Source organism: Callithrix jacchus, chromosome 5 (assembly GCF_049354715.1).
Source record: "Callithrix jacchus isolate 240 chromosome 5, calJac240_pri, whole genome shotgun sequence".
Lineage (NCBI taxonomy): Eukaryota > Metazoa > Chordata > Mammalia > Primates > Cebidae > Callithrix > Callithrix jacchus.
The window spans coordinates 156,890,108-156,915,676 of NC_133506.1; the positions used below are offsets into that span (position 1 = coordinate 156,890,108).

The 25,569-nt window shown below is 38.0% G+C and overlaps 1 protein-coding gene and 2 pseudogenes across 4 annotated transcripts in view; all 3 read right to left on the reverse strand.

Annotated features, from left to right (window-relative positions):
• Positions 1 to 25,569, reverse strand: part of TRPC4 (transient receptor potential cation channel subfamily C member 4) — a 198,236-nt gene that overhangs the window by 67,601 nt on the left and 105,066 nt on the right. The window lies entirely within an intron of this gene.
• Positions 1,646 to 3,433, reverse strand: LOC108591933 (ATP synthase F(0) complex subunit e, mitochondrial pseudogene; annotated as a pseudogene).
• Positions 6,954 to 13,484, reverse strand: LOC128932230 (CREB-regulated transcription coactivator 1 pseudogene; annotated as a pseudogene).

The following is a 25,569-nucleotide window of genomic DNA, read 5'->3' on the forward strand; positions in this document are numbered from 1 at the left end:
CAGGGGAATGGGGAGGATGCAGGGAAGAATTATAAAAGAGCAAAAAGTAACCTGTAGAGGTGATGGATATGTTCTCTATTTTAATTTGGTTATGTTTTCATAGGTATATAAATTTTACTTAAACTTACCAAAGTGTTCACTTTGAATATGTGAAGTTAACTGTATGTCAATTTTACTTCAATAAAGTTGTTATAAAATAAGTCTGGCCGGGCTTGGTGGCTCGCACCTGTAATCCCAGCACTTTGGGAGACCAAGGCGGGCAGGTCACTTGAGGTCAGGAGTTTGAGACCAGCCTGGCCAACATGGTGAGACCCCATCTCAGATCGAGACCATCCTGGTCAACATGGTGAAACTCCGTCTCTACTAAAAATACAAAAAATTAGCTGTGCATGGTGGCACGTGCCTGTAATCCCAGCTACTCAGGAGGCTGAGGCAGGAGAATTGCCTGAACCCAGGAGGCGGAGGTTGCGGTGAGCCGAGATGGCGCCATTGCACTCCAGCCTGGGTAACAAGAGCAAAACTCCGTCTCAAAAAAAAAAAAAAAAAAAAAAAAAGAGCTGGAAATAGCTTGAACCTGGGAGGCAGAGGTTGCAGTGAGCTGAGATCATGCCACTGCACTCCAGCCTGTGCAACAGAGCAAAACTCTGTCTCAAAATATAAATAAATAAACAAATAATAAATAAGTAAAACGAGTCTGTTCCTATTTTGCTGGTATGACAAGCACATTGAGGATTAATTAACCTCCAATCTGTTACAATATTATCAAGTCAGCCTCTGACCTTTCTCTTGTGTTCATCTCCTTATTTTACCTCAATATTCCCCCGTAGTTATCATGTAATATCATCATAACGAAACATCAGATGCATGGAAGTTTAAATTAGTACAGTCATTATGGAAAATAGTATGGAGGGTCCTGAAAAATAAAAATAGAACTACCATATGGTCCAGCAATCCCACTACTGGGCATATATCTGTAAGAAAGGAAACCATTACGTCCAAGAGAGATCTGCACTTCCGTGTTTTTTGCAGCACTGTTCACAGTAATCAAGGTATGAAGTCAACCTAAGTGTCTATCAAAGGATAAAGAAACTATGACATAGATACACACTAGAATATTATTAAGCCTTATGAAGAGAAGGAATTTCTGTCATTGGAGACAACATGGATGAAACTGAAGCACATTATGTTAAGTGAAATAAGCCAGATACAGAAATACAATTATAGCATGACCTCACTAATACTTAGAATCTTAAAAGTGTGAATTCGCAGATACAGAGGGTAGAATAATGATGATCAGGGGTGGGATGGTGTGGGCAGGGTTGGGGAAGATGTTGGTCAAAGGGTGCGACATTTCAGTTAGATAAGTTTAAGAGATTTGTTGTATAACGCGGTGACTATAGTTAATAACAGTGTATTACAGCCTTCAGGATCACTGAGAGTATATTTTAAGTGTTATCACCACAAAAAAATAAGGATATGAGGTAATGCATATGTTAATTAGCTCAATTTAGCCATTACACAATGTATGCATATTTCAAAATATCATATTGTAAACCATAAATGTATGCAGTTTTTATTTAATTAAAAAAAGAAATAAATCTCTTTTACGAAAAGAAAATCATATGCATGACTCTAGGTCTAACTCAAATCAGCCTTTCCGTTCCTCTCCTTCTAACCCACGCACCATTCTGCGGAGATGGTGGGCCTTCCAGGATGCGTATTTACCTGCATTTTCTCATTTCAAACTCTGAACTATTTCACAGTCCCCAGGAAAGAGCTCCAGATAGCTCCTTTACCACACCCTCTCGGCCTTCCCTTAGCCCTGCGTGGTTACGCTTCCAGCATACAAACCACTCAAAGTGCTTTAACCATGCCTGGGCCTTCCTTACTGTTACAGGTGTGTGTATAATATACTGCTACATTGGCCTGGAATTGTCCATCTCCTGACTTTTCATAATGAGTTCCCATTGGTCTTTCAACTCAGCTTCACATTCCCCTCGTTACTTCCAGAGTCAATTGTTCTAAGTACTGTTTTTGTACCCCCCGCCTTTTTTTTTTTTTTTTTTTTTTTTTTTTTTTTTTTTTTGAGACAGAGTTTCGCTCTTGTTACCCAGGCTGGAGTGCAATGGTGCGATCTCGGCTCACCGCAACCTCCGCCTCCTGGGTTCAGGCAATTCTCCTGCCTCAGCCTCCTGAGTAGCTGGGACTACAGGCATGTGCCACCATGCCCAGCTAATTTTTGTATTTTAGTAGAGACAGGGTTTCACCATGTTGACCAGGATGGTCTCGATCTCTTGACCTCGTGATCCACCCGCCTCGGCCTCCCAAAGTGCTGGGATTACAGGCGTGAGCCACCGCGCCCGGCCTTGTTTTTGTACCTTAAGCATACATTTACAATTGCACCTACCCCCTATATCTTCAGCATTATATTTAGGAATTATAATGAGACGTTCAAAGAAGGTCTGTCACTTTTTTTTTTTAAATCGTACAACACAGGAAGGTTTACTCATCCGCTGCTGCTCCAAAGAGAGGCTGGGAAGGTCACTCACTTTACTACGGTGTCGTCTTGGGCTTCTGCCAATTCTTTGGCAATTCGTTTTAGTTCATCCTGCTGCTTCTTCTCCTCCGCCGCTATCCTCCTGTCCTCTTCTGCCCGAGGTTTTAGGCAACTGTAGCGCGTGGCTCCGTAGGCCATACCGAGGAACAAGAAGGAGCAGCGGCCGAGCTTGATGAGCGGAGACACCTGCACCATCTTGTCCCCGACCTTCGCACCAGAAGCACAACCCGCAGACCTAGGAGGACGCCGCACAAGCCCGCAAAGCAGTCGAGGCAAAGGCAGAGCTGGGAGGACGCGAACGCTGTTAGCGGCGACAGAGCGGAGGCGGGAAGGTCTGTCACTTTTAACCACTTCATCCCCAGCCCTAGTGTCTGACACTCAGATGTCAATGACTATTTACGCAACTGAATTCACTGCTGAACAGAGCAAGAGGCTTATGGGTCTGTAGTCAGGCATTCACTTTTCACGTAAGTTCCGCAGAAACCCTGGTTGAAGTCAGTAACCTCAACGATAAGAAGGACGCTTTATATTCTTGTGCCTATTTCTAGAAGTGACACATATAATTAGCTTCTTCTACCTCTCCTTATCATAATGTGAAATAGTCCAGGCAGCTTCCCAGGAGATCCACCGTGTGGCTTGAGGGTAGGGTGTGAAGGTTGCCCCAGTCCGGGTTAGAAGTCAGTGCTTAGAAACTATTACAAATCAAGTTTTTCTTGGAAAGTGTGTCTTTACAAGTAGCAGAAAGTCAGAGTATTTTAAACAGTTGCCAAGGAAATACATTTCAGAGCAATGTGTTTTTATTCCACAGGAATTGATAAAAGCAGGGCAAGACCAGGAAGTGGCAAATCTGGTCTTCCATAGTCTTCAATTCTCTTGATGTTGTTTAAAAGATAATAATTATATTTTTCCTCACCATGCTTTTTTTGTGTAAACAAACATATGCATGTCTAATGAAAAAAAATGTGGTTTCTAAAAAGAGACAAGCCAGTATTAAAGAATCTGTGTCCTTGAATGTAATTCTATTAATGATGTCTAAACACTATGAAGAAATATCAACATTTGAGTTACGCAGGAATATGTTGATGTTAAAAATACACATATAAAACTATTATTTTTTAAATAACTCTTAGCCTCTATAGAGTGTTATTCAATACGCACATGAAATTTGAAACACTTCAAAAGTAGATTCAAAGTTTTATTCTCTTATGCTGCCATGAACATATTATCATAAAACATATATGAATAAAGTATCTTGTACATTTTCAGTAGAAAATCTCAATACTCAGTATCACTCTGTTCCAAGAAGTAAATATATCCTCAAACTCCATTTCACTAAGTTATAAGCTTCTGTAATATAATCTGTTTGTAATTTAGGGACTCTCTAAAAGGCTTTCAATAATTACCTTTAAATATGACAGTCGCAAGACATGAGTGGGTGTTTAGTAGTTAGTTATGTACATACAATCTGATTACAAAATCAAAGACAAATTCTAAAACAAGCCTCTTATATAGAAAAAGTTCAGTTTTATAAGTTTCCTGTGTCAGTACCAATATCCATTCCAACTCCCTCCTACCACCACCATGACTACCAGAGTATGATTCAGGCAGCCCTACAGACAGACAGTAATCCAGTGACTCTTAATCCTCTTGCTATTCTTGGATACCCAAAATCTCATATGTACTTTCCTTGAGGCGGAACCAAGACTATGCTTCTAGAACTCCTTATACTAGCTAGGAATGGTGTGATTAGGAGATGAAAGAATTCATACAAAATTACAGCTAACTGATTCATCTTACTCTTTTATTTTCCCTTAAGAAATGATAAAAGGCAGTGAATGCCAGAGATTTAGGTCCCACAACTGAAGGATTTGTGCCTGCTCACCTTGGACATCTTCTTAAATGTCTTTGATCTGACTCACCTGACCTGTACTGACTAGGGGAGGAGGAAAAGTTAACAGTCCTCATGTCCTCCAACTTCAAGGCCAGCACTCTTTTTGTCCTAAAATACAGATTGTATTTCTCAGTTCAAACAGAAAAGAGGCCTCCGTACTTGGTAGTAAATAGAACTGAAATCTTAGCAATAATAAATTTAATCTTAATTAAACAAAATGCCTCTTTTCCTTTTGTACCGAGACTTTCAGTGGAAATAAATAAAAGCTATAAGGGGTTTTAAAAATGCTCAAGAATTTCTTGCTAAGTTCTTCTCTAGTGCTGGAAAGTCCATTTGATAGCAAGCAGAACCTATCTGCTTCATATCATCTAGACATATTATTGCCAAATGTGAGTAACTATTTAACCACCTCCAAATGTTACAATGCAATTTTTAGTGTATCATACGTATCCTAAATATAGTCAAAATATTTACTTATATTTCTGTCAGGATAAATTTACTTTACTGAAAACATTGTTGAAAGCGGAAGACAGTGTGAACATTTTCTGCTTTCCTAATTTCAGTAAGACCTTGATATGTATTCTGGACATTTCTGTAGGCACCTGTTTCCCTGACCTCAAGGGAATGCAAAAGTCACAATAGGGAATGTTTACATAGCTACCCTTAGAATTTAAGAACAGTGAGCAATGGTCTAAAGTTATTTATATATGTATATATTCTAAAATAATATATATATATATGTAGCTACATAATTTAAGTTAAACATCTTAATTTCCAGTAAATCACGTATTCCATTAGTTGAACGTAAAAAAGTGAAAGTTTCAAAAAGTGTCAAAGATACTTCCTTTTTCTGTCTCCATATACATACACAACATCTAACTAATCTCTACCTTCTCAGCAGGTTAAAGATAGGTTTCTCATTTAGAAAGGACTCGAGGATCCTTTATGACATACTTTCCTGTGATTTACATATTCTCATTATTTTATTTTTATCACAATAATCTTCTGTCATATCTGTACAAGTTATAGGTCTTCCCAGAGAAAGAAATGTGTACCTCTAACAGAAGCTAAGTAGAAGACAGAGTTTTCCACCCAAGGAGAGTGTAGAGGCAGAAAAACACTGGGTGTGAACTTGAGGAGTTACATTTAAGGCAGCTCCTCACTATATCACTGCAGTGTTAGCCTTAAAAAATAGTCTTTAAAGATTGAGATTTTTTTTTTGAGTTGAGGGATGGGGACACTCATTATTTAAGAGCTAATGATAACTTCTGGTAGTAAGTGTTGTCAGCTTTCAGACTTCTATTCCATACCCAGATTGAAGAAAATCCAAAACATCATAAGAAACTGTCATTCACATTGGAAGGATATTAACCAAGCATAAAACATATCACTGTAATAGTGAAAATATAGAATTAATATTTAACAACAGTACTGACAATCAACAATAATTGTAGAACTACCAATTTAACGGGAAGGGCACAATTTTGTATTTCAAACAAATAGGGAATGATAAATGGCATTCTCTTTCATTACTCACCTTTCCTCCTTCATGCACACATTCAAAACTCCAGTAGTCCCTTGTCCCCAACATTTTCCCTTCCTTATTTAACCAGTCCAATCACCATTCTGCCCTCTTCTTTGTCCAGTGGCTCTCATTCTGAACAAGACCTCGGAAACAGCCTTCACAGTGATGGGTTTTCTTTATATGTGAATGTATCATGAAATGGACCACATTATATAACATCATAGCTATTTACACATTTTTCTGTAAACTGGCATACCAATTTGATATTATTTATCTCTGCATCTAAAATTCCATTCAGAATTTCTGGCCCAAGGAATATTTTTGAGAAAAATTTTAAGAATAAATGAATAAATATGTGACTAGTGACAGTAGAGAAATTTTACCTACTGCTATCAAAATTGTGCCCATGTTATTTTATGGCTTTAAGACTGCTACATACCATGGAAGGAGAGGCTCTGCCTATACATAGGGCGGATGACAAAATAAAACAAAACAAATATAAAACAAAAAAACACATAAGCCATAAAATATTCTTTGCCAAAGAAGTCAAAGATATAAAGCCCATTACATAATATTACTGGTTTTAATAGTCGGTCTGAAGCATTAGGAAGAATACTATTTTCTCAGCAAATAAACATGACCGTGAAATACAGGAAAAAAAAAAAAAAAACTATTTGCTTTAATTCTGTTCCAAGTTAATTATTGCTTTGTAACATTTTTCTCCTTTTTTTTTTTTTTTTTGCCGTCAAAATAGTGGTTATTCCACTTTGCGTCTGCCCTGTGCTCTAGCGCCTCCTCTCTGGGGCGGCGTGTGGGGCTCACTGTCTGTCTGACCACTGGCTGGGGGTGTCGGATGGGTTGGGGGACCGGGAACCGAGGAAGGCAGTGAGAGCTGGACAAACAGTCGGAAGATGCACCGCGGCCCACAGCGCTGGCGACCATGCACGCCCCTCTGAGCCGCAGGTGCCGCGCGTGCCCGCTCACGGGCGGTCTACCCGGAAGGTGTCCTAGGTGGCTGGGTCCGCCAGAACCGGGCCGGGGTCGTTGAGCATGTGCAGTCCGTCGAGGGTCAGGGGGTGGATCTTGAGTTCATCCAGGGGAAACTGGCTGTCGGAGTCGAAGCTGACGTCGCCGACCCCGGCCACAGAGCTGGTCAGTTCTTTAGAGAGGCTGGGCGGGGGTGGGACTCTCCTGTCCCTGTGAGGATGATGTTGGGGATGCCACTGTGGCTGGCGTAGGGCAGCTGCTGCGAGTCCGGCAGGCTCCCGTGGCTGCCCGTGAGGCCCATCGTGGCCGCCTGCGAGTAGTTGAGCGTGGAGCCAGGGCTGTACAGGCTGCTGGAGCTGATGGCGTTCTCCATCATGCTGAACTGCTCCAGCGCAGTGATGGGTGACAGCGGGGACAGGGTGGGCCACGCCTGCTGACGCCTCGCCTCTGTGCTCGGGGACGGGGGGGCTGACGCCGGTGGGCGGTGCTGCGGAGAGGGCCCAGGTGTGCTCATCCCTGGCCAGCGCCGCCGATGCCCAGGTGCGTCAGGTTGGCCGCGAGGTTGCCGGTGCTGCTGGAGCTGCTCGGCGCGGGGAAGGTGGGCTCCTCGGGGTCCGGAGGGGTCGGGAGCGGGGAGGGAGCCCCAGTGTTGTGGGTGGCGGGGATCAGGGCTGTAGTGTTTTCCTGGTTGGCGGATGGGAAGATGTTGATTCCGGGGACCTCACAGGACTTGGGCCTGCACCCGGTCTTCTTGGTATGCCACGCTTGCTTGGAAAGGTTTTTGTCTGCCTCTGACATGTTCTCTTCCATTCCTGGGACTGTTAACAGTAAGACTCTTTTCTGGTGCATGTCCTGGGACCCACTGGTAAAGGATTCTGGCTGTGTGGGCATCATTGTGCTCTGGTGCAGGGCGGAGTCAGAATTGGTCCTTCTCCAGCTGGTGTCCGCGGGTGTCGAGAGGTCCACGGTGCTGTAGGGGCAGCTGTCGACCTGTCGGCCTTGTTTGTCAGACTGCACCTCTCTTGGTTTATGTAAACATTAAGAGATTAATCAATGATCCTCGGTTTAAACATAAGGCTTGAAGTAGCAACAATATTTATTGGATTGTCAGACTTCACCTCTCTTGGTTTATGTAAACATTAAGAGATTAATCAATGATCCTCGGTTTAATAGCAACAATCTTTATTGGATTGTCAGACTTCACCTCTCTTGGTTTATGTAAACATTAAGAGATTAATCAATAATCCCCGGCTTAAGCATAAGGCTTGAAGTAGCAACAAAATAAATACTGGCTGTGCCAGTGTTTTAATAGGCAGGGTATGAAGAATAATGTAAACTGAGAAATGCACAAAACTTTATTTATTTTTGGTTTCTAGTCCTTTGTTTTAAAAAGAGTTGTTTAAATTTTTTAGATTTTTCAGAGGGTGTTACTACCTCCACCACATAGAAAAAGTACTTGATGAAATTATCTCATTTCTATTTATTTTTCAATTATGGCTGAATACATTTTATAACTTTGGTATGGAAATTGTTGGTTTTGCATTAAAGAGAAAGATGTAGCTTAGAAATATTAATATAAAGTATCACTTGATTGTTTCCTAGCAAAAATACATTACTACGTGCAAACTTTCTACTTCCAAATACATTATATGTCCCTTATTCTGTTAAAAAACTGTTAGCTGATGACGGATCTTGTTTATTGGTCTTAAATGTCTCTAAGGTATAAAATCTGTATGATGAGATAACTGGCCATGGATTTTATCAGTTATAGATTTTCAGTTAAGAACGGAAAAGTAAATGAAAGCAAAGATTTTTTGAATAGAAACATGATTGCTTTTATATAAAGGAAATTGAGAAATAAGCTTCTAGGGCCTATATGATGCTGTAAAACTTGTAATTATGTATTCTCTCTTATACCAGGCAAAGGTTGATTTTGTACTTCAAAATGAAATTTCATTAAAAAACCTTCACAAAGTAACCAGCAAACAAAGTTTGCTGTTGTGAATATATTAATTCTTAAGTCAATGTTCTAAAAGGTCACATAGAATGTGTTTAGATAAAATAGCGCTACGTATCTTTTTGTTAAAATATTTGTGTTTTTGTACTAGAGCTCTATTATTGCTGTCCATTTTGAAGCTTCCGTTTGTTTGCATTGTACAAATTCACAAATAACTTTTTGGAACAGAGTATAAGGATAATATATCCCATGAATTATTTTAACATCATATTAAGTAGATGATCATAGAAATGGTCATTTCTTGATAAAATAAAGCTTTGAGTTTGAGAAATAAAGGTATATTTAAAATGAAAAAAAAAAAAAAAGAATTCGTCATTTCAAACAGAACTTCTCTGCAACACTTTCTAAAGGTTTATGCTATAAGCAATAGTACCTTGAAAATGACCCAGCAATCCCATATCGGGTATATACCCAAAGGATTGTAAATCAGTCTCTTATAAAGACACATGCACATGTATGTTTATTGCAGCACTTTCACAATAGCAAAGACTTGAAACCAATCCAAATGCCCATCAATGATAGACTGGATAAAGAAAATGTGGCACATAGAGACCATGGAATACTATGCAGCCATTAAAAAAGATGAGTTCATATGCTTTGCATGGGCATAGATGAAACTGGAAACCATCATTCTCAGCAAACTGACACAAGAACAGAAAGCCAAACACCACATGTTCTCACTCATAAGTGGGTGTTGAATAATCAGAATACTGGATGTAGGAAGGGGAACATCACACACTGTGGCCTGGGGGGTGGGAGGCTAGAGGATGAATAGCAGAGGGTGGGGGGATTGGGGAGGGATAACATTAGGAGAAATGCCTAATGTAGACAACAGGGCGATGGATGCAGCAAACCACCACCATGACACGTGTATACCTATGTAACAAACCTGCACGGTCTGCACATGTACCCCAGAACTTAAAGTATAATAAAAAAGTATGATACAAATATTGCAACAATCAGATCTTAACTGTATTCATTGTTAAGTAATTTATTAATTAGTTATGGAATATACAAATCCATGATTCTAGTTTAAAGATTCCTGTATTCTGTTACATTTAATCTTTTTTCCCCATGTTCCAAAATAAATGAATCACCCAAATGTGAATAAATTCAAAGTCCACTTTGACCATCTTCACCACCATTCAAGATATGTCTCTGTTAGCTATAGCAAAGATATCTAAGAAAAAAATGTGGTCATCTATGAAGAGATTTAAAGTGAATCATTTCCTATATTTCTTTACAAAATTTTTTACTTTAATACTTCTTATTTACCTTGACCAGTAAACTACAGACATTTAATATATGAGTCTAATACAGTGCTGTCCTCCAAAATAAAATGCAAGCCATATTTGCCATTTTAAATGTTCTAATAGACATATTTCAGAATAGAAGATTGAAACAGGTTACTTTTGATAATTAATTTTAATAATGGATTTTAACATATCTAAAATCATCTTATAGGATATAAGCAACATAAACATTTATTAATGAGATAGTCAGCATTCTTTTCCTTTCCTTTTCGTACCAAGCCTTGGAAATGTGGTGTGTATTTTACGCTTTAAGCATAGTTCCGTTTTGACAAACTATATTTCGAGTGCTCAACTGCCTCATGTGGCCAGTGGCTACTGTATTAAAAAAGGCAGTCCAAGTGTTGTTCAAGTCATAGATGATGGATATCCTTAGAAATTTCAAAAGAACTCTCAAGAGGGTTACTGAGTACTGAATGTGGGGAACAATAATTTTGTTCTTTCAGTGGCTGTTAGTAACAGGTCTATTCCAGAAGAGAGTGATCGTAGTTATGTCCTTGACTGTCCTTCTCTCCAAAGATTGACAAGCAGGAAGTCAACTGATGATCCCACACTGCCTTTCACTACTTCCCAATGCTACATAGAAAGGGATTTGCATCCTTTCTCCCACTTATGTGGTCCCCTTTAAAGTGCCAAAAGAAGATGAAGTAATGGGGATATGGAATACTTTAGAAATGGGATGTCCCGTCACAGATTTCTGTTCCAGGGATGAACTTTGGAAGCAGATAATCCTGCCTAGACAATGATACCTAGTTCCATGCATTTTTTCACTGTCACGCTATCAATAAGCTATCACTGGTGTTAATAGTTTCTATTTTGAAAAGTAGATAGGACTGAAGTAGTTCAGTTTATCAGTCAGTAACATCTCTGTATGACATATTTTTGAAAAGGAAATCTGATTACTTTCGTCCTTGCTAATATTATCTTTAAGAGCATGGGAGAATTGGTCAGTTTTTATGTGGGAGCATTTCACTAGTGGGTTGGCTTGAGAGAGGTTCTGCCAAAGGAGCTTTGTAAAACTTAATGACCTGGAAAAAGCATGTCTAGAGAAGGGTGAGACGCAGAAATAGATGGCAGGGCGGGGGGGAGGGGCAAAAATATAGCCTACATATTAGCAAACATCTCATGTGCCTGAGATCTTAACACTGCAAATGATTTGCTTGTTATGTATTTGTATTTGTTCCTCAAAAGAGAAAGAAATGCGTGAGGTTTACCTCCAACATTGAAGATGCACATGACTGGAAAAAGTTGGATAAATAAAACATACGCATGCTCACACAAGCACCTCTACTTCAGGCTAACCAAGATTTGCTGTTCTTAGAAAGTTAGAAGTACAAAGCACTTCAAAAATCATCAAGCATCACCTTTTCATTTTGCAACAAGGAAATTGAAGACCATGGAGGTCAGATGAGTTTGCAGGGACACAAAACTAGCAGCAGAAGCAGAGTTTGCTCCTCATACATATGGTACTGATTGGGCCTTCCTGAGTGAGGGAGAGGAGTTTTGGGATGAAGTCAACCCCACAATTATTTAAAGATTGTATAACTATAATTCTAATTCAGTAATTACAGGTTTGGAAATGAGCTGTCTTAGTTACATGACCACATACCATTTTGCATTCTTTTATATAGATAATAAAAGGCATAAAATAACTAATTCTGGTTTCATCAGCCTCTAAAGGTTGCATGAAATAAAAGCTAAACTTCCAGTTCTAAAGTACTGGCTTCTTTACTTAACAGCCTTTCTTTTCTTTCTCCTGATCTTATGGAGTTCCTGGAACTCACAGTTGTACACAGAATCTCATTATCTGAGTAACCAACATAGTCCGTTCGAAGAGAGATAAGTATTTCCACTCTCTTGTCTTCCATGTCTTAGTTGGTGTTTTGTAAAGGGAATTGAAAGAATGTCTCAGTGTTAAAAAAACTGAGGAACAAGAGTAATTTTACATAGGATCGGAATAGTGATCAGAATACACATAATGGAAAAGAAAAGGAGGAGGCGTACTCCTACCTCCCTCAAAAAATCCGTGGATGTTTTGTTTTGTAGTTTAGTTTTTAATCTAGAGGGTCAAGTAAAGGAATCACTTATTGATCCTAAGGACTAATAAAGCAATGTTCCCTGCTGTAAGAGAAGGAAGAGGAGGCCATGCACATAGTGACCACGAAGTGGCCATCTTTTTAGTAAGAATCTGTGTGTTCTTTGCTTCTATTTCACCTTTTATATAGGACGTGCCTAGGTTTATCCCTATGCATTCCCTTCCTTTATTTCACATGACTTTTCCTCTATTTCTCTCTCTATTCTCATTACTGCCACACAAGCTACCATCATTTTTCTTTCTCTCTCTCTCTTTCTTTTTCTTTCTTTCTTTTTTCTCTCTCTCGCTCTCTTCTTCTGTCTCTTTCTCCCTTTCTTTCCTGTCTTGCTGTGTCATCCAGGCTGGAGTGCAGTGGTATAATCTTGGCTCACTGCAACCTCTGCCTCCTGGGTTGAAGCGATTCTTCTGCCTCAGACTTCTGAGTAGTTGGGACTACAGGCACGCGCCACCATATCCAGCTAATTTTTATACTTTTAGTAGAGATAGGGTTTCATCATGTTGGACAGATTGGTCTTGAACTCCTGACTTCCGGTGATCCATTCACCTCGGCCCCCGACAGTGCTGAGATTACAGGTGTGAGCCACTGTGCTGGGCCTATTTCTTATCTGACACCTTTCAGTTACTTGCCCCATGCTATTCTAAACATAGCACCTAAACTGGTCTTCTCAAAACACAGACTTAATTATGACACTTAGCTGCATAAAATCTTTTAAAAGCCGCCCGCCTCGAGGTCAAGAGATCGAGACCATCCTGGTCAACATGGTGAAACCCCGTCTCTACTAAAAATACAAAAAATTAGCTGGGCACGGTGGCGCGTGCCTGTAATCCCAGCTACTCAGGAGGCTGAGGCAGGAAAATTGCCTGAACCCAGGAGGCAGAGGTTGCGGTGAGCCAAGATCGCGCCATTGCACTCCAGCCTGGGTAACAAGAGCGAAACTCCGTCTCAAAAAAAAAAAAAAAATCTTTTAAAAGTTTCTTCAGGCATTTAGGATAAAAACTAAAATTCTTAAAGAGGACACACTCGGTCTCACCTCTGCCTACCACTCTCTAGCTCATCCACTGGCCTTGCTCTCTGTGCTCCAGTATCACCGATTTCTGCCATTGAAGTATCACCAGGCGATGCTTCCTTTGTCTATAATACTATTTGTAAACCCTCACACCCCTTTACTTCCTTTTTTCTCCTCTTCAGTCTTCCTAGTTCGGATTCCCTCTGGCATTGTTACGTTGCTCCATATATTCTTCATGATGCTTTCCAAAGACTGCACTCATACTTTAATTTGAGCCATTATTTTTTATATTAATCTCTCCCACTTGACCGCTAGTTACACAAGGGCAAGAACTCTACTTATTCACCTCAGCATTACCAGTCCCTAACAATTCCTAATACATATAGGTGCACAGTAATATTTGTTTAATGAAGAATAAAGGAATGCATGCCTATGCGTGTGCATAAATAAATTAATGAAAGCAATGAGATACTTATTTCACCTTTCTTAGACTAGTTCAGAGTGTTCCCAAGAATCTGCAGGAGTCTCATGGTCTAAAGAGAGCTGAAAGCACTTGTCTAGGCCCACCTTCCAGACTTGTCCACCTTTCTTATTCCTGGAATCTTAGGCTGGATATGGCTGGGAGGCATAGTATGAGCCACCTGATGTTGCTTAAGCCAAGAGCAACGTGCCACTTGCAGACCAGACATGCATATCTCTGTGTCAACATATAGACCTGTAGGAAACCAGGGACATCAACAAAGTAATGCATCTTTGCTTAGATTGAATGGTAGTAAATAAATAAGGGACTCTCGTGTTTTACAGAGAAAGCATGTATTGTATGAAGTATCCAGATTCCAGAGTCGGAAAGACCTGTCTTTAAAATGCAGATTGTGGCCGGGCGCTGTGGCTCAAGCCTGTAATCCCAGCACTTTGGGAGGCCGAGGCGGGTGGATCATGAGGTCAAGAGATCGAGACCATCCTGGTCAATGTGGTAAAACCCCGTGTCTACTAAAAATTCAAAAAAAGTTAGCTGGGCATGGTGGCGCGTGCCTGTAATCCCAGCTACTCAGGACGCTGAGGCAGGAGAATTGCCTGAACCCAGGAGGCGGAGGTTGCAGTGAGCCGAGATGGCGCCATTGCACTCCAGCCTGGGTAACAAGAGCGAAACTCCGTCGCAAATAAATAAATAAATAAATAAATAAATAAATAAATAAATAATAAAATGCAGATTGTAAAATTAGCTGCCTTCTGGGGAAGAATAAAATGAGATAAAGTATGTCAAGAGCTTATCACAGTACCAGGTGCAAAAATATTATTAGTTCTTTCCTTTTCCTGCCCTCCCATCCCAGTGCACATACTTGCATTGAAGATATTACACAGCTTAATGCAATTTGCAAATATTGCTATATCTACTTGCAACCACAGTGAGAGAAGTGGGTTCACAAAGTTCAGTCATAACCTCATAAGGAATTATTCTTCACTAGATCATAACATCATAGGTTGTTTGGTCAGATAAGACACTTGGGAAATCCGCCAATTGAAATGTGATCTTGGTCATCATCTGAAATTGGCATGTATTAAAAACTGTCTATCTCTCTCCTCTTGTAACTGTATATGGAGGTTCGAATTGCTTGCTAGGAACTGTCCCTGCCAACCTATGACAGATACAACAAAGTGACTCAGAGAAACCGTGGGAATGTGCCTCGGTGCCCCACTCCATTTTAGGAGCCAAGGCATATCTAAGGCTTTCTACTAATTTTTTACACATGAGCATTTCGCATGCCCTTTTAAGATCCTCAAGACCTGATACAACTGTGTTAGAATTTAATGTTGTTTTTGAGTGTTTGCCTTTTATACAGACTAAGAGAAACATGAATTTTTTTCTCCTTGCTGCAAATCAAAAGCAGAGATAAAATATTGTTTAAAACATACCTTAATTTGTTACGTGTTGGCATGACCTCCTGTATAGTTTCTTAGATGGAGTAATGCTTTGGCAATCATCTTACCTTCAAGTTCTAAAAACGTTCTAAGTACTAAAATATAAAGGAATTATAGGAAGATGAACAAATTCATTAAAGATGAGGTACCTTCTTTTAGAAGAGAATTTTGAATCCTCCCATTATAAGTAAATTAACTTTAAAACTATTCACGTGAATTTGCACTTCTATTTCATACCAGCATTTCATTAGCAATGGTTTGTTTACCATACACTTGCCAATATGGGGTAGCTCATGAACAGAGCACTGGCTTTGAATTTCTAGTCAAGTTTTGTATAAGAAAACTTCTAGACTGAGTTATTTTTCAAAATAAAGTTGAACTTGGAATCTACCATAGTATCTTGAGGAAGTGGTTAGTACTTTGTGTATGTGGTGGGAGGGGAGGTCACTCTGAGGACATAAAAGACATTACTGCTGAAATATGAATGTTGATTCTTAAATATTTTTAACACAAAATTTCAGATAAACAGATCTTAAAAAAGCTCTCTCTCTACTTAAGGGTTATTTTTAATCATTACAAGTCTCAACGAGCATGGTATTTTTAAACCAGGAAGCTGGAAAAAAACATTTTTATTTTTAAATTGTCCTTTGTGAGTTTATTTTCCTCATAGCTGCTTCTCTTGGGTACATCTGAGTTCTTAAAGTATTTTTTAAATCATGTTTGATACAGGAGACTAAGAGAGAAGTGTGGAGGGGATGGTGGTAAAGTAGCATAGACTGAAGACATGTTTATATAACCAAACACACACTCTTTGATCTGGAGACCTACAGTAAGAGTGTAATAACGCATGCAGGTGGAAAACAAAAACATCTGACGTGAGGCTGCCCAGAACATAGTAACTTATTTTTATGACAGCACCCACAACATTTTACAGGGAGCTATGAGGGAGAGAAGTAGGTACAAGAACAATTTCAAAAATTAGTAGTTTAATTCTCAGAGAATTATATTGATTTAGAGATTTATACCAAAGCTTTTCACAAAGACTGAATAGCTAATAGATGGTGATACCAGAAAATAGTTTTAGAATAGAGCACTATTTCTACTTTAGAAATTTATAGTTTTTAAGTCTACATTTTAAATGCTATTGGCTACTTATTAGTAAGAGGAATGGACTAGGTTGTATTTGACACACCAACATGAGTTTATTAGCAATGTGGGTCTAGAGTGTATACTGAATAGGCCTGTCTGATGTCTCTGTCAGCTGTGGTGTGGCTGGAACATTTCTTTATGAACTGTTATCGTCTCAATTGTGTCCTTTATTCAAGATTAGTATGTTTAAGTCCTAACCCCAGAACCTCAGAATGTGACAATATTTAGAGATAAAATCTTTAAGAGGTAATTAAGTTAAAATGAAATATAGAGGGAAGACCAGGGGTAAACACAGAATGAAGACGGTTATCTCTAAGCCAGAGAGAGAGGGCTCAGAAAAATCCACTCCTGTCTATGTGTTGCTCGCAGTCTTCTAGCCTCTAGAGCTGTGAGAAAAAAAATTTTCTGTTGCTTAAGCTACTCAGTCTGTGTTACCTTCTTATGGAAGCCTCAGGGAACTAGCATATAGACCAACCCCTCCTGAAAAGAACAACTGTAACTTTGAAGAAAATACAATGAAAAACTACCCCTTAATAAGGGAAATGAATAAGAACAGGCAGATTCTGGAAAAGAGTAAAACCTTGGAAGGAAGGACCAGGCCAATGAGATTCTTTTTTTTTTGAGACGGAGTTTCGCTCTTGTTACCCAGGCTGGAGTGCAATGGCGTCATCTCGGCTCACTGCAACCTCTGCCTCCTGGGTTCAGGCAATTCTCCTGCCTCAGCCTCCTGAGTAGCTGGAATTACAGGCACGTGCCACCATGCCCAGCTAATTTTTTGTATTTTTAGTGGAGACGGGGTTTCACCATGTTGACGAGAATAGTCTCGATCTCTCGACCTCGTGATCTACCCATCTCGGCCTCCCAAAGTCCTGGGATTACAGGCTTCAACCACCGCGCCCGGCCTGAGATTCTTATTTACTTATTTGCTTGTTTGTATATGGCTATTAGCCTGAGGACAGGCTACCACTGTGGTACAGTGTGGAGAGGCAAGAACTCTGAAAATATAAATAATAATGGTGTACAAAAATATATGACAGTATTCAGGGCAACCACAACTTCTGGAAAATGAAGAGATAATTCCATAAAAGAGACAGTGAGGGAAAAGACTTCCAAATTCTGTGCAGAACCCTAAACCATGCATATGTAGAGCAGACTGCGGACAGTCTAGCAAAAGGGGATTTAGAGAAGAACTGAACTGAGATATACTGGCTTTAAACTACAACACACACTCAGAATTTAGTCTCCACAACGTCAAACATCCAAGATACAATGCAAAATTTCTCCTTCTAGAAAGAAGCAGAAAAATTGATCTATTCTCAAGAGAAAAGACAATCAATGAAGACTGACTCCAAGATGACCCAGATAATGGATTTAGCAGATAGACTTTAGAGCAGTTATTCTAAGTTCAAGAAGGCAAAGAAAAAAATAACATGGTCATAATAAATGAAAACATAAGTCTCATATAAGAGCAATAGAAACTATAAAAGAGCAAATTGGAAAGTCCAATTTGCTGAATGAGCTTAACAGCAGAATGGATATGACAGAGGATAGAGGAAGTCAAGCCAAACACTGATCAGCAGAAATTATCCAATCTAAGTGAAAGAGAAAGAAATATTAAGATAAGCTAATAGAACCTTAAGTTTCTGTGGAATAATATCAAAAGGTGTATTTGAAGTCTCAGAAGAATAACAGAAAGAAAATGAGTCAGGAAAAGAATATTTGAAAAGATAATGGCATAAAGTTTCCTCCGAATTGGTGAAATATATAAATTTACAGATTCCAGAAGCTCAGGAAAACCTCAAACAGAAGAACAGTGAAGAAAACGATGCCAGAACACATGATAGTCAAACTTCTAAACAAGCAAAAAAGAAAAAATTATAAAGCAGTCTGAGAAAATGGCATATTACATGCAGGAGAACACAAATTAAAATCATTGCTGACATTTCATCAGAAATATAGCTCCCAGCAGGGAATGGGCAATATCTTTAAAAGACTGATAGTGAAAGACAAAAAACTGTCAATCAGAATTTTATACTGAAGGAAAACATTCTTCAAGAATGGAGATGAATGGCACATGCCTGTAGTCCCAGCTACTTTGGAGGCTGAGGTGGGAGAATCACCTGAGTCTGGGAGGTTGAGGCTGCAGTGAGCTGTGATCACACTACTCCTCTCTAGCCATGGGCAACAAAGTGAGACCATGTCTCATAAAAAGAAGAAAAAAACGAATGAAGGTAAAACAAAGACATTTTCAGATAAAAGCACACTAAAAGTATTTGTTGCCAACAGACATGTACTACAAGACATGCTAAAGAGGTCTCTTCTCATTTAAAGGCAATGATAATGGAACAAAAAAAAACCTCAGATCAGGAAGGAATGTAGAACATTAGAAAAGGCAAATACATAGGTAAATAAAGCATAATTTTTTCTATGATTTAAAAACATTTTTTCTGTTATTTATATACATATCAATGTGTAAAGCAAAAATTAAGATATTATATTGTGATATTTATAGTGTATGGAATGTATATTTCAACTACAGCATAAAGAACAGCAAGGTGGGGTAAAGAGGCCTTTTCTGTGGCAAAGCTTCTACATATTACATGAAGTACACAATATGAACTCCAGGTAGACTGTGAAAAATTGAGGGTATTGTGGCAGACAGAATAATGCTCTCCCCTGAAGATGTTTATGTGGATATGTTATGTTACATGGCAAGTGGGAATGAAGGTTGCAGATGGAATTAAGATTGCTAATTAGCTAACATAAAAATAGAAAAATTATTCTGGATTATCTATACTACTCAGTGTAGTCAGAAGCCTTCTTAAAAAATGGAAGAAGGAGGCAGGAGGAGGCTAAGATGATGCTGCTGAGTAGGACTCAATCGGCTACTATTGCTAGCTTTAAAAATGGAGAAAGAGGGCCGGGCGCGGTGGCTCAAGCCTGTAATCCCAGCACTTTGGGAGGCCGAGGCGGGTGGATCACGAGGTCAAGAGATCGAGACCATCCTAGTCACCATGGTGAAACTCCGTCTCTACTAAAAATACAAAAAATTAGCTGGGCGTGGTGGCGCGTGCCTGTAGTCCCAGCTACTCAGGAGGCTGAGGCAGGAGAATTGCCTGAACCCCAGAGGCGGTGGTTGCCGTGAGCTGAGATCGCGCCATTGCACTCCAGCCTGGGTAACAAGAGCGAAACTCCGTCTCAAGGAAAAAAAAAAAAAAAAAAAAAAAAAAGGAGAAAGAGGAGAAGATGGAAAGAAAAGGAAAATGATTCTCCCCTGAGCTTCCAGAAGAAATGCGACCATGCCAAGATCTCAATTTTAGCTCACTGAGACTTATGCATTATATTTTTGGCATACTGACCTATAGAATAATTAAATTGTGTTGTTTTGAGCCACTATGCAAAAGTCTGTTACAGCAGCAAGGAAAACTAATAAATGTTATATTGAAATTGTGATAGCAACCACTAAAATATAAGGCAAAATGGTATAGCTATCTAGTGCACATCCTAGAACAAAAGAGAATGCCTGATGCTTGCCATTTCTAGTAATGGGAAGCCTGAGTCAGTCAGTGTTTTGGACATGAGAATCTGAGCAATTAGGTTATTATTATTATTTCGCTTTTTACTAGAATTATTTTTTTCTACATTGAAATTGGTGTTCTGAATTATTTGATGAGAACATTTTAAATAGTCATTTTATTTTATTTTTGTACTAGATATATAAAAAGCTAGCAGCATAAAGTTTACAAATTTAAAGATAATCAGTATTTAAGGGTTTTACAAATAAATATTTATTTCTCAATACCTCAGATAATGACAGATACACCTAAATATTAACAAAACTCATCTTTTGCACTTGTACTACTATACGATTTTTACTCGAGTATATATATTTTTTATTTTTCATTTGAACACATATTTCCTATTTTGTTAGCAGGAGTTTTACATGGGTACATTCTGAATATACTTCATTTTCAATTATTTAGGGGTGCATATTTAATAATATACAGAGACATAGCTCAGGGTAGTTATGCAGCTCAACAATTGGTGGAGTCTGATCTTTAAACACACGGTGTGTCAGTGATAACAGACTCATAGGCTGGTGTAAAAATGTTTGCCACTGCCTGGCAAAATGTTTATTATGAGTACTTGGAAGAATTTGAAGAAAAGGACTATTAGGAGACATGTTCTAAACAAATAGCTGCTGCTTCCTAACCTCACAGACTATACACAAAGCTTCCCAAGAGTCAGCCTGTGAATAGCTCCATTACAGTAAAGAGAGGAGAAGGACCTTCTTCATTTATAGCCTTGCACCTTTCCATTTTTCATAAGGTGCTTATTTAGAAAATAGTCGTCCACTGCTAAAAGATTGAAAAGAGAAACCCTCTAGTTTCGCTAAGTTCTTTTCTCCAGTAACGTCTTGAAAAAGTTAGCAAATACAGTAGTAAGCTCAATTTATTTTATTATTTATCATATTTTTAATTTCAAAATACTTGTCCAGTAAGTCATTTCTTGAAATTCAAAAGATTGTTAATAAAAGTATTCCCAAGGGATGTTGTGAAGTGACATTCAAAATATATTTCAGCATCAGTGTTAAAATCTAGGGCTTTCAAAGAGGCTATCTTGGGGTTTATTCTATGTCATTTTTAGTAGAATATTGCAAAGGAGTTTCTGCCCATTGTACTTGGCCCTACTACGTATCCATGAATATTATAAAGCAGTCTAGAATAAGGAGCCAATCAGATAGTTAGATATGGCTGAACATTGCAAACCTTGTAATTTTACCTTTGAGAAATGGAACTAAATGTTCAAAGATTATTTAACTTTATCTTTAAACTGATTCATTTTTATAAATAACACAGAATGCAGACTTTTCCAATGAATTTTATTTAAATAAATTTTATTTTCTCATTTTATATTTCAGTCTCCTACTGTAAGAGCAGTGCGGTTTATAGGCTATTTAATTTAACGGTTTTTGATTTAAAAATATTTTTATAGGTATATACATGGAGTTTCGCTATGCTGCTCCCGCTGGTCTTGAAGTCCTGCTCCCGCTGGTCATATGATCCTCCCATCTTGGTGTCCCAAAATGCTGATATTACAGGTACGAGCCACCACACCTGTGGCCTATTTTAATTCATCCCTCTTCAGGCAGAAAAATATTATTCAATAATTATCATTATTATATTAGCTTTTATTCAGATATTGTGGTAAAAGATTGTGGATTAATTCTTTGATGTAACAATTTCAGAAGGCACATGTGGATGTATGTAAAAGGTAAGAATAAAATGTCTATTTAACACATAAAGAGGTACAAACTGAGGAAGGTTAAATATTTTGTTCAAAGTTACACAGCAATAACTCTCAGATAAGTGATTTAGACCCAGGTATGTTTTGCTGTTGGGATACTTTCTATTATATTTTACTCTTCCCTGACTAGCTAGCCACATCAGCCCAATCAGCCTGGGTGTTCAATGGTTTGACAGACTGGAGTCAAATCCATCACATATGAAAAAGAAGACTGTGATGATTCCTCTAGGATCTAGAACTAGAAATACCATTTGGCCCAGCAATCCCATTACTGGGTATATAACCAAAGGATTATAAATCATTCTATTATAAAGACATATGCACACTTAAGTTTATTGTAGCACTGTTCACAATAGCAAAGACTTGGAACCAACTCAAATGTCCATCAGTGATAGACTGGATAAAGAAAATGTGGCACATATACACTATGGAATACTATGCAACCATAAAAAAGGATGAATTAATGTCCTTTGCAAGGTCATGGATAAAGTTGGAAACCATACTTCTCAGCAAACTGACACAAGAACACAAAACCAAATGCCACACATTCTTTCTCATAAGTGGGTGTAGAACAATGAGAACACATGGACGCAGGGAGGGGAACATCACACACCAGAGCCTGTCGGAGGCTGAGAGACTAGGAGAGGGATAGAAGAGGGTTGGGGGCTAGGGGAGGGATAGCATTAGGAGATATATTTAATGTAGATGATGGGCTGGTGGGTGCAGCAAACCACCATGGCACATGTATACCTATGTAACAAACCTGCACGTTCTGCCCACATACCCCAGAACTTAAAGTATAAAAAAAAGTTTTTAAAACAGACTTCTTACACCAGTGGTTTGATTAATTCTATAATTTGGCAGGAAAAAAAAAGGTTTGATTAGGTTAAATGGGATGTAATCGGAGCATTCAAATTTGTTGTGTTCACTGACTCCATACTGGTAAACATCCCTTATGCAGTATTTGAAAGGTCCATTTAATCCAGCTGTTGAATGGTCAGCCTTTTTAACACCATACTAGAAGAATAAACACTTGAATTATTTTTAAGTTTTAACTCTCAGGGGTATCAAATATCTTGTTTTCTATAATGCTTTCATAGACAAGATGTTTCTGTTCATTTCAGACAGTACCCGAGGAAAGGGGGATGTAGCATTTAGGTTTCAAAATACTTAGTTTATTTCTACACACATAAGCAATAAATACATGAATTAAGATCAAGTAACAAGTATTTTTTTAATTTGAATGTTAAATTGTAAATATGCACTTACTATTATTGCAATTATTGCATGAGAAAAAAGATAAACATGACTAAGATAGGATCCCTATACTCAAGAATCTTGCACTGAGGGAGTAAAAATGCAAATCAGTAAATGTGAAATATTTGGATGGAGAATCACAAAGATAAGCACAGGGTAATATGGGTGTACATAGAAGGGATATTTATACAGGGGGTGGGGAGGAAGGGTTGACTAGTACTTAATGGGAGCTATGACACTTGAGTTAGTACCAAATAAATCCCATAAAAGCACATAGTGGCAAGATTCGTGCTCTTTCCCTCTCTCAAACATATAAACACACAAATGCATATATGTACACACACAGGGAAATATAGGAGAACATCTTTATAATCTTGTCTTTAGGGAGGCCCTTTATAAAAAAGAGAGATATTTAAAAATAACAAAAGCATATGATTAATAGGTTTGAACACAGAAAAGTGTACAATGTTGTACACCCAAAGAAAAAAAATACAAAAAATCTATAATACATAAGCAAAGTATTGATACTCATACTATATAAGGGTTGTCTACAAAACAATGAGAAAAACACCTAATCCAATAGAAAAATAGACAAAAGATATGATCATACAAAGCAACTCAAAACTCCAAATGGCTAATGAAAAAAATATATATTATGTTATTCATTAAGCTAATATTTTGTTCCTCTTATTAGATCGGTAAATTTTTTTTTAAAAATTACTATTCTGATAGATGTGAAGAAAACTGGATACTGTTGATACCCACTGTTGGTGGGGATGTAAATTACTGAGTTTTTGTTTTTTTCAGAGTTACTCTGTTTTCCAGATGGAGTACGGTGGTGCTATCACAGCTCACTGCAGCTTTTATCTCTTGAGCTTAAGCTAGCCTCTGCCTCAGCCTTCAGAGTAGCTGGGACTACAGGCACACACTATGATGCCCAGCTAATTTTTAAAAATTCCTTTGTAGAGAAGATGAGATCTTGCTATGTTGCCCAGGCTGGTCTTGAACCCCTAAGCTCAAGTGATCCTCCATCTCAGGCTCCCAAAGTACTGGGATTACAGATGTGAGCCACCACACCTGGCTATTATCTTTTTAATATGGAAAAAATTAGGACTATAAAATTTTATAAAACATACCTATTTCGATGCAACTATTCCATTCTAAAAAATCTATCCTGCAGACAAACTGGCTTATAAATGCAAAGAGGCTTTTACAAGAAAGTTTACTGAAGCCTCATTTGTGACTGGAAAAATTGGGAAAACTTAAATGTCCACAAATTAGGGATTAGTTATATAAATAATGATTCATCCATTATTTATGAATTCCATATATTACTTCAAATAATAAAGTAAATATGTAATTATTGGTATTTTAAAAATCTCTAGGACATATTTTTCAAAAGAAAAAAATAACACAGCCATATATATAAAATAATTTTATTTATATATACAATTTAAAACTGTGGGTGTGACAATGAGTGTGTGGGTCCATAAGTGTGTAGGTGTGTTTTTTGTGAATGTGGATGGGGATATGGGTTTCTGGAGGTGTACATAGGCAAATATCTGAGACTATTTCCCCTAATACATTCAACATTAATTCCCAACTTGAGGAATGAATTAGAAGTGGTAAAAAGAGTCTATAATTTTTATTATTTCATGCATTTAAATTATTTTAATTGTATACATGGAGCTTGTAGTTAGGTCTCCTGTAATTCTCAAGTATTTACATTATTATATTATGATGATTTTTTATTGTAATTATGAAGTTCTACGGAAGAAGGATTAGTAAATATTTCCTGAAATCAGAAAAACACTATGTAAATGGTTTTTGTTGTTTTCTTTAGTCCTCCACATCCATAATGAGGATTTTATTAGGCAAAACCATCTTAATAGTCGGTAACATTATTGTGAGTATAAAGTGATCATGTATTTGTTCCAAGAGGTCCTTTCACACATTTCTGGCAAGGCCCAAAATTCCAGCCGAGGCTTTACTTTTTCAAACAAAGTTAATTTGATAATGTCTAGAATATAGAAGCATTCAATAATTTCTTGTTGAATAATTTCTTATTGAATAAGTACTTGAAAGGCTGGATTGGTGAATGCCTGAATGAATGAGTTATAGATGGTTAAAACATTAACTGTAAACCAGTAGAAATTGTCCCTGAGAAATACTTGATGGCAGATATCCTGAAGAGTTTAAAACAATTGTCTTGAAGGTGCTTAAAGAACTAAAGGAGAAATTCAAGAAAATTATGTATGAACAAAAAGGAAGTATCAATAAAGAATTTAAACACTTAGAAACAAAAGTAAAATTCTAGAGCTGAAATGAAAAACACTCAGCAGATTCAAAAGCAGATTTGGGCATACAGAGAAAAAAATTAGTGAACTTGAAGATAGGACAGTTGAAATTGTCTAGTCTGAGGAACAGAAGAAATAAAAAAAGAACAATGGTGAACACAGTCTAAGTAGTTCAGAAGAAGTGAGAAGGAGACAGAGAGAATATTTGAGGAAATAATGGCCAACATTTCCCCAAAGTTGATGAAAATTA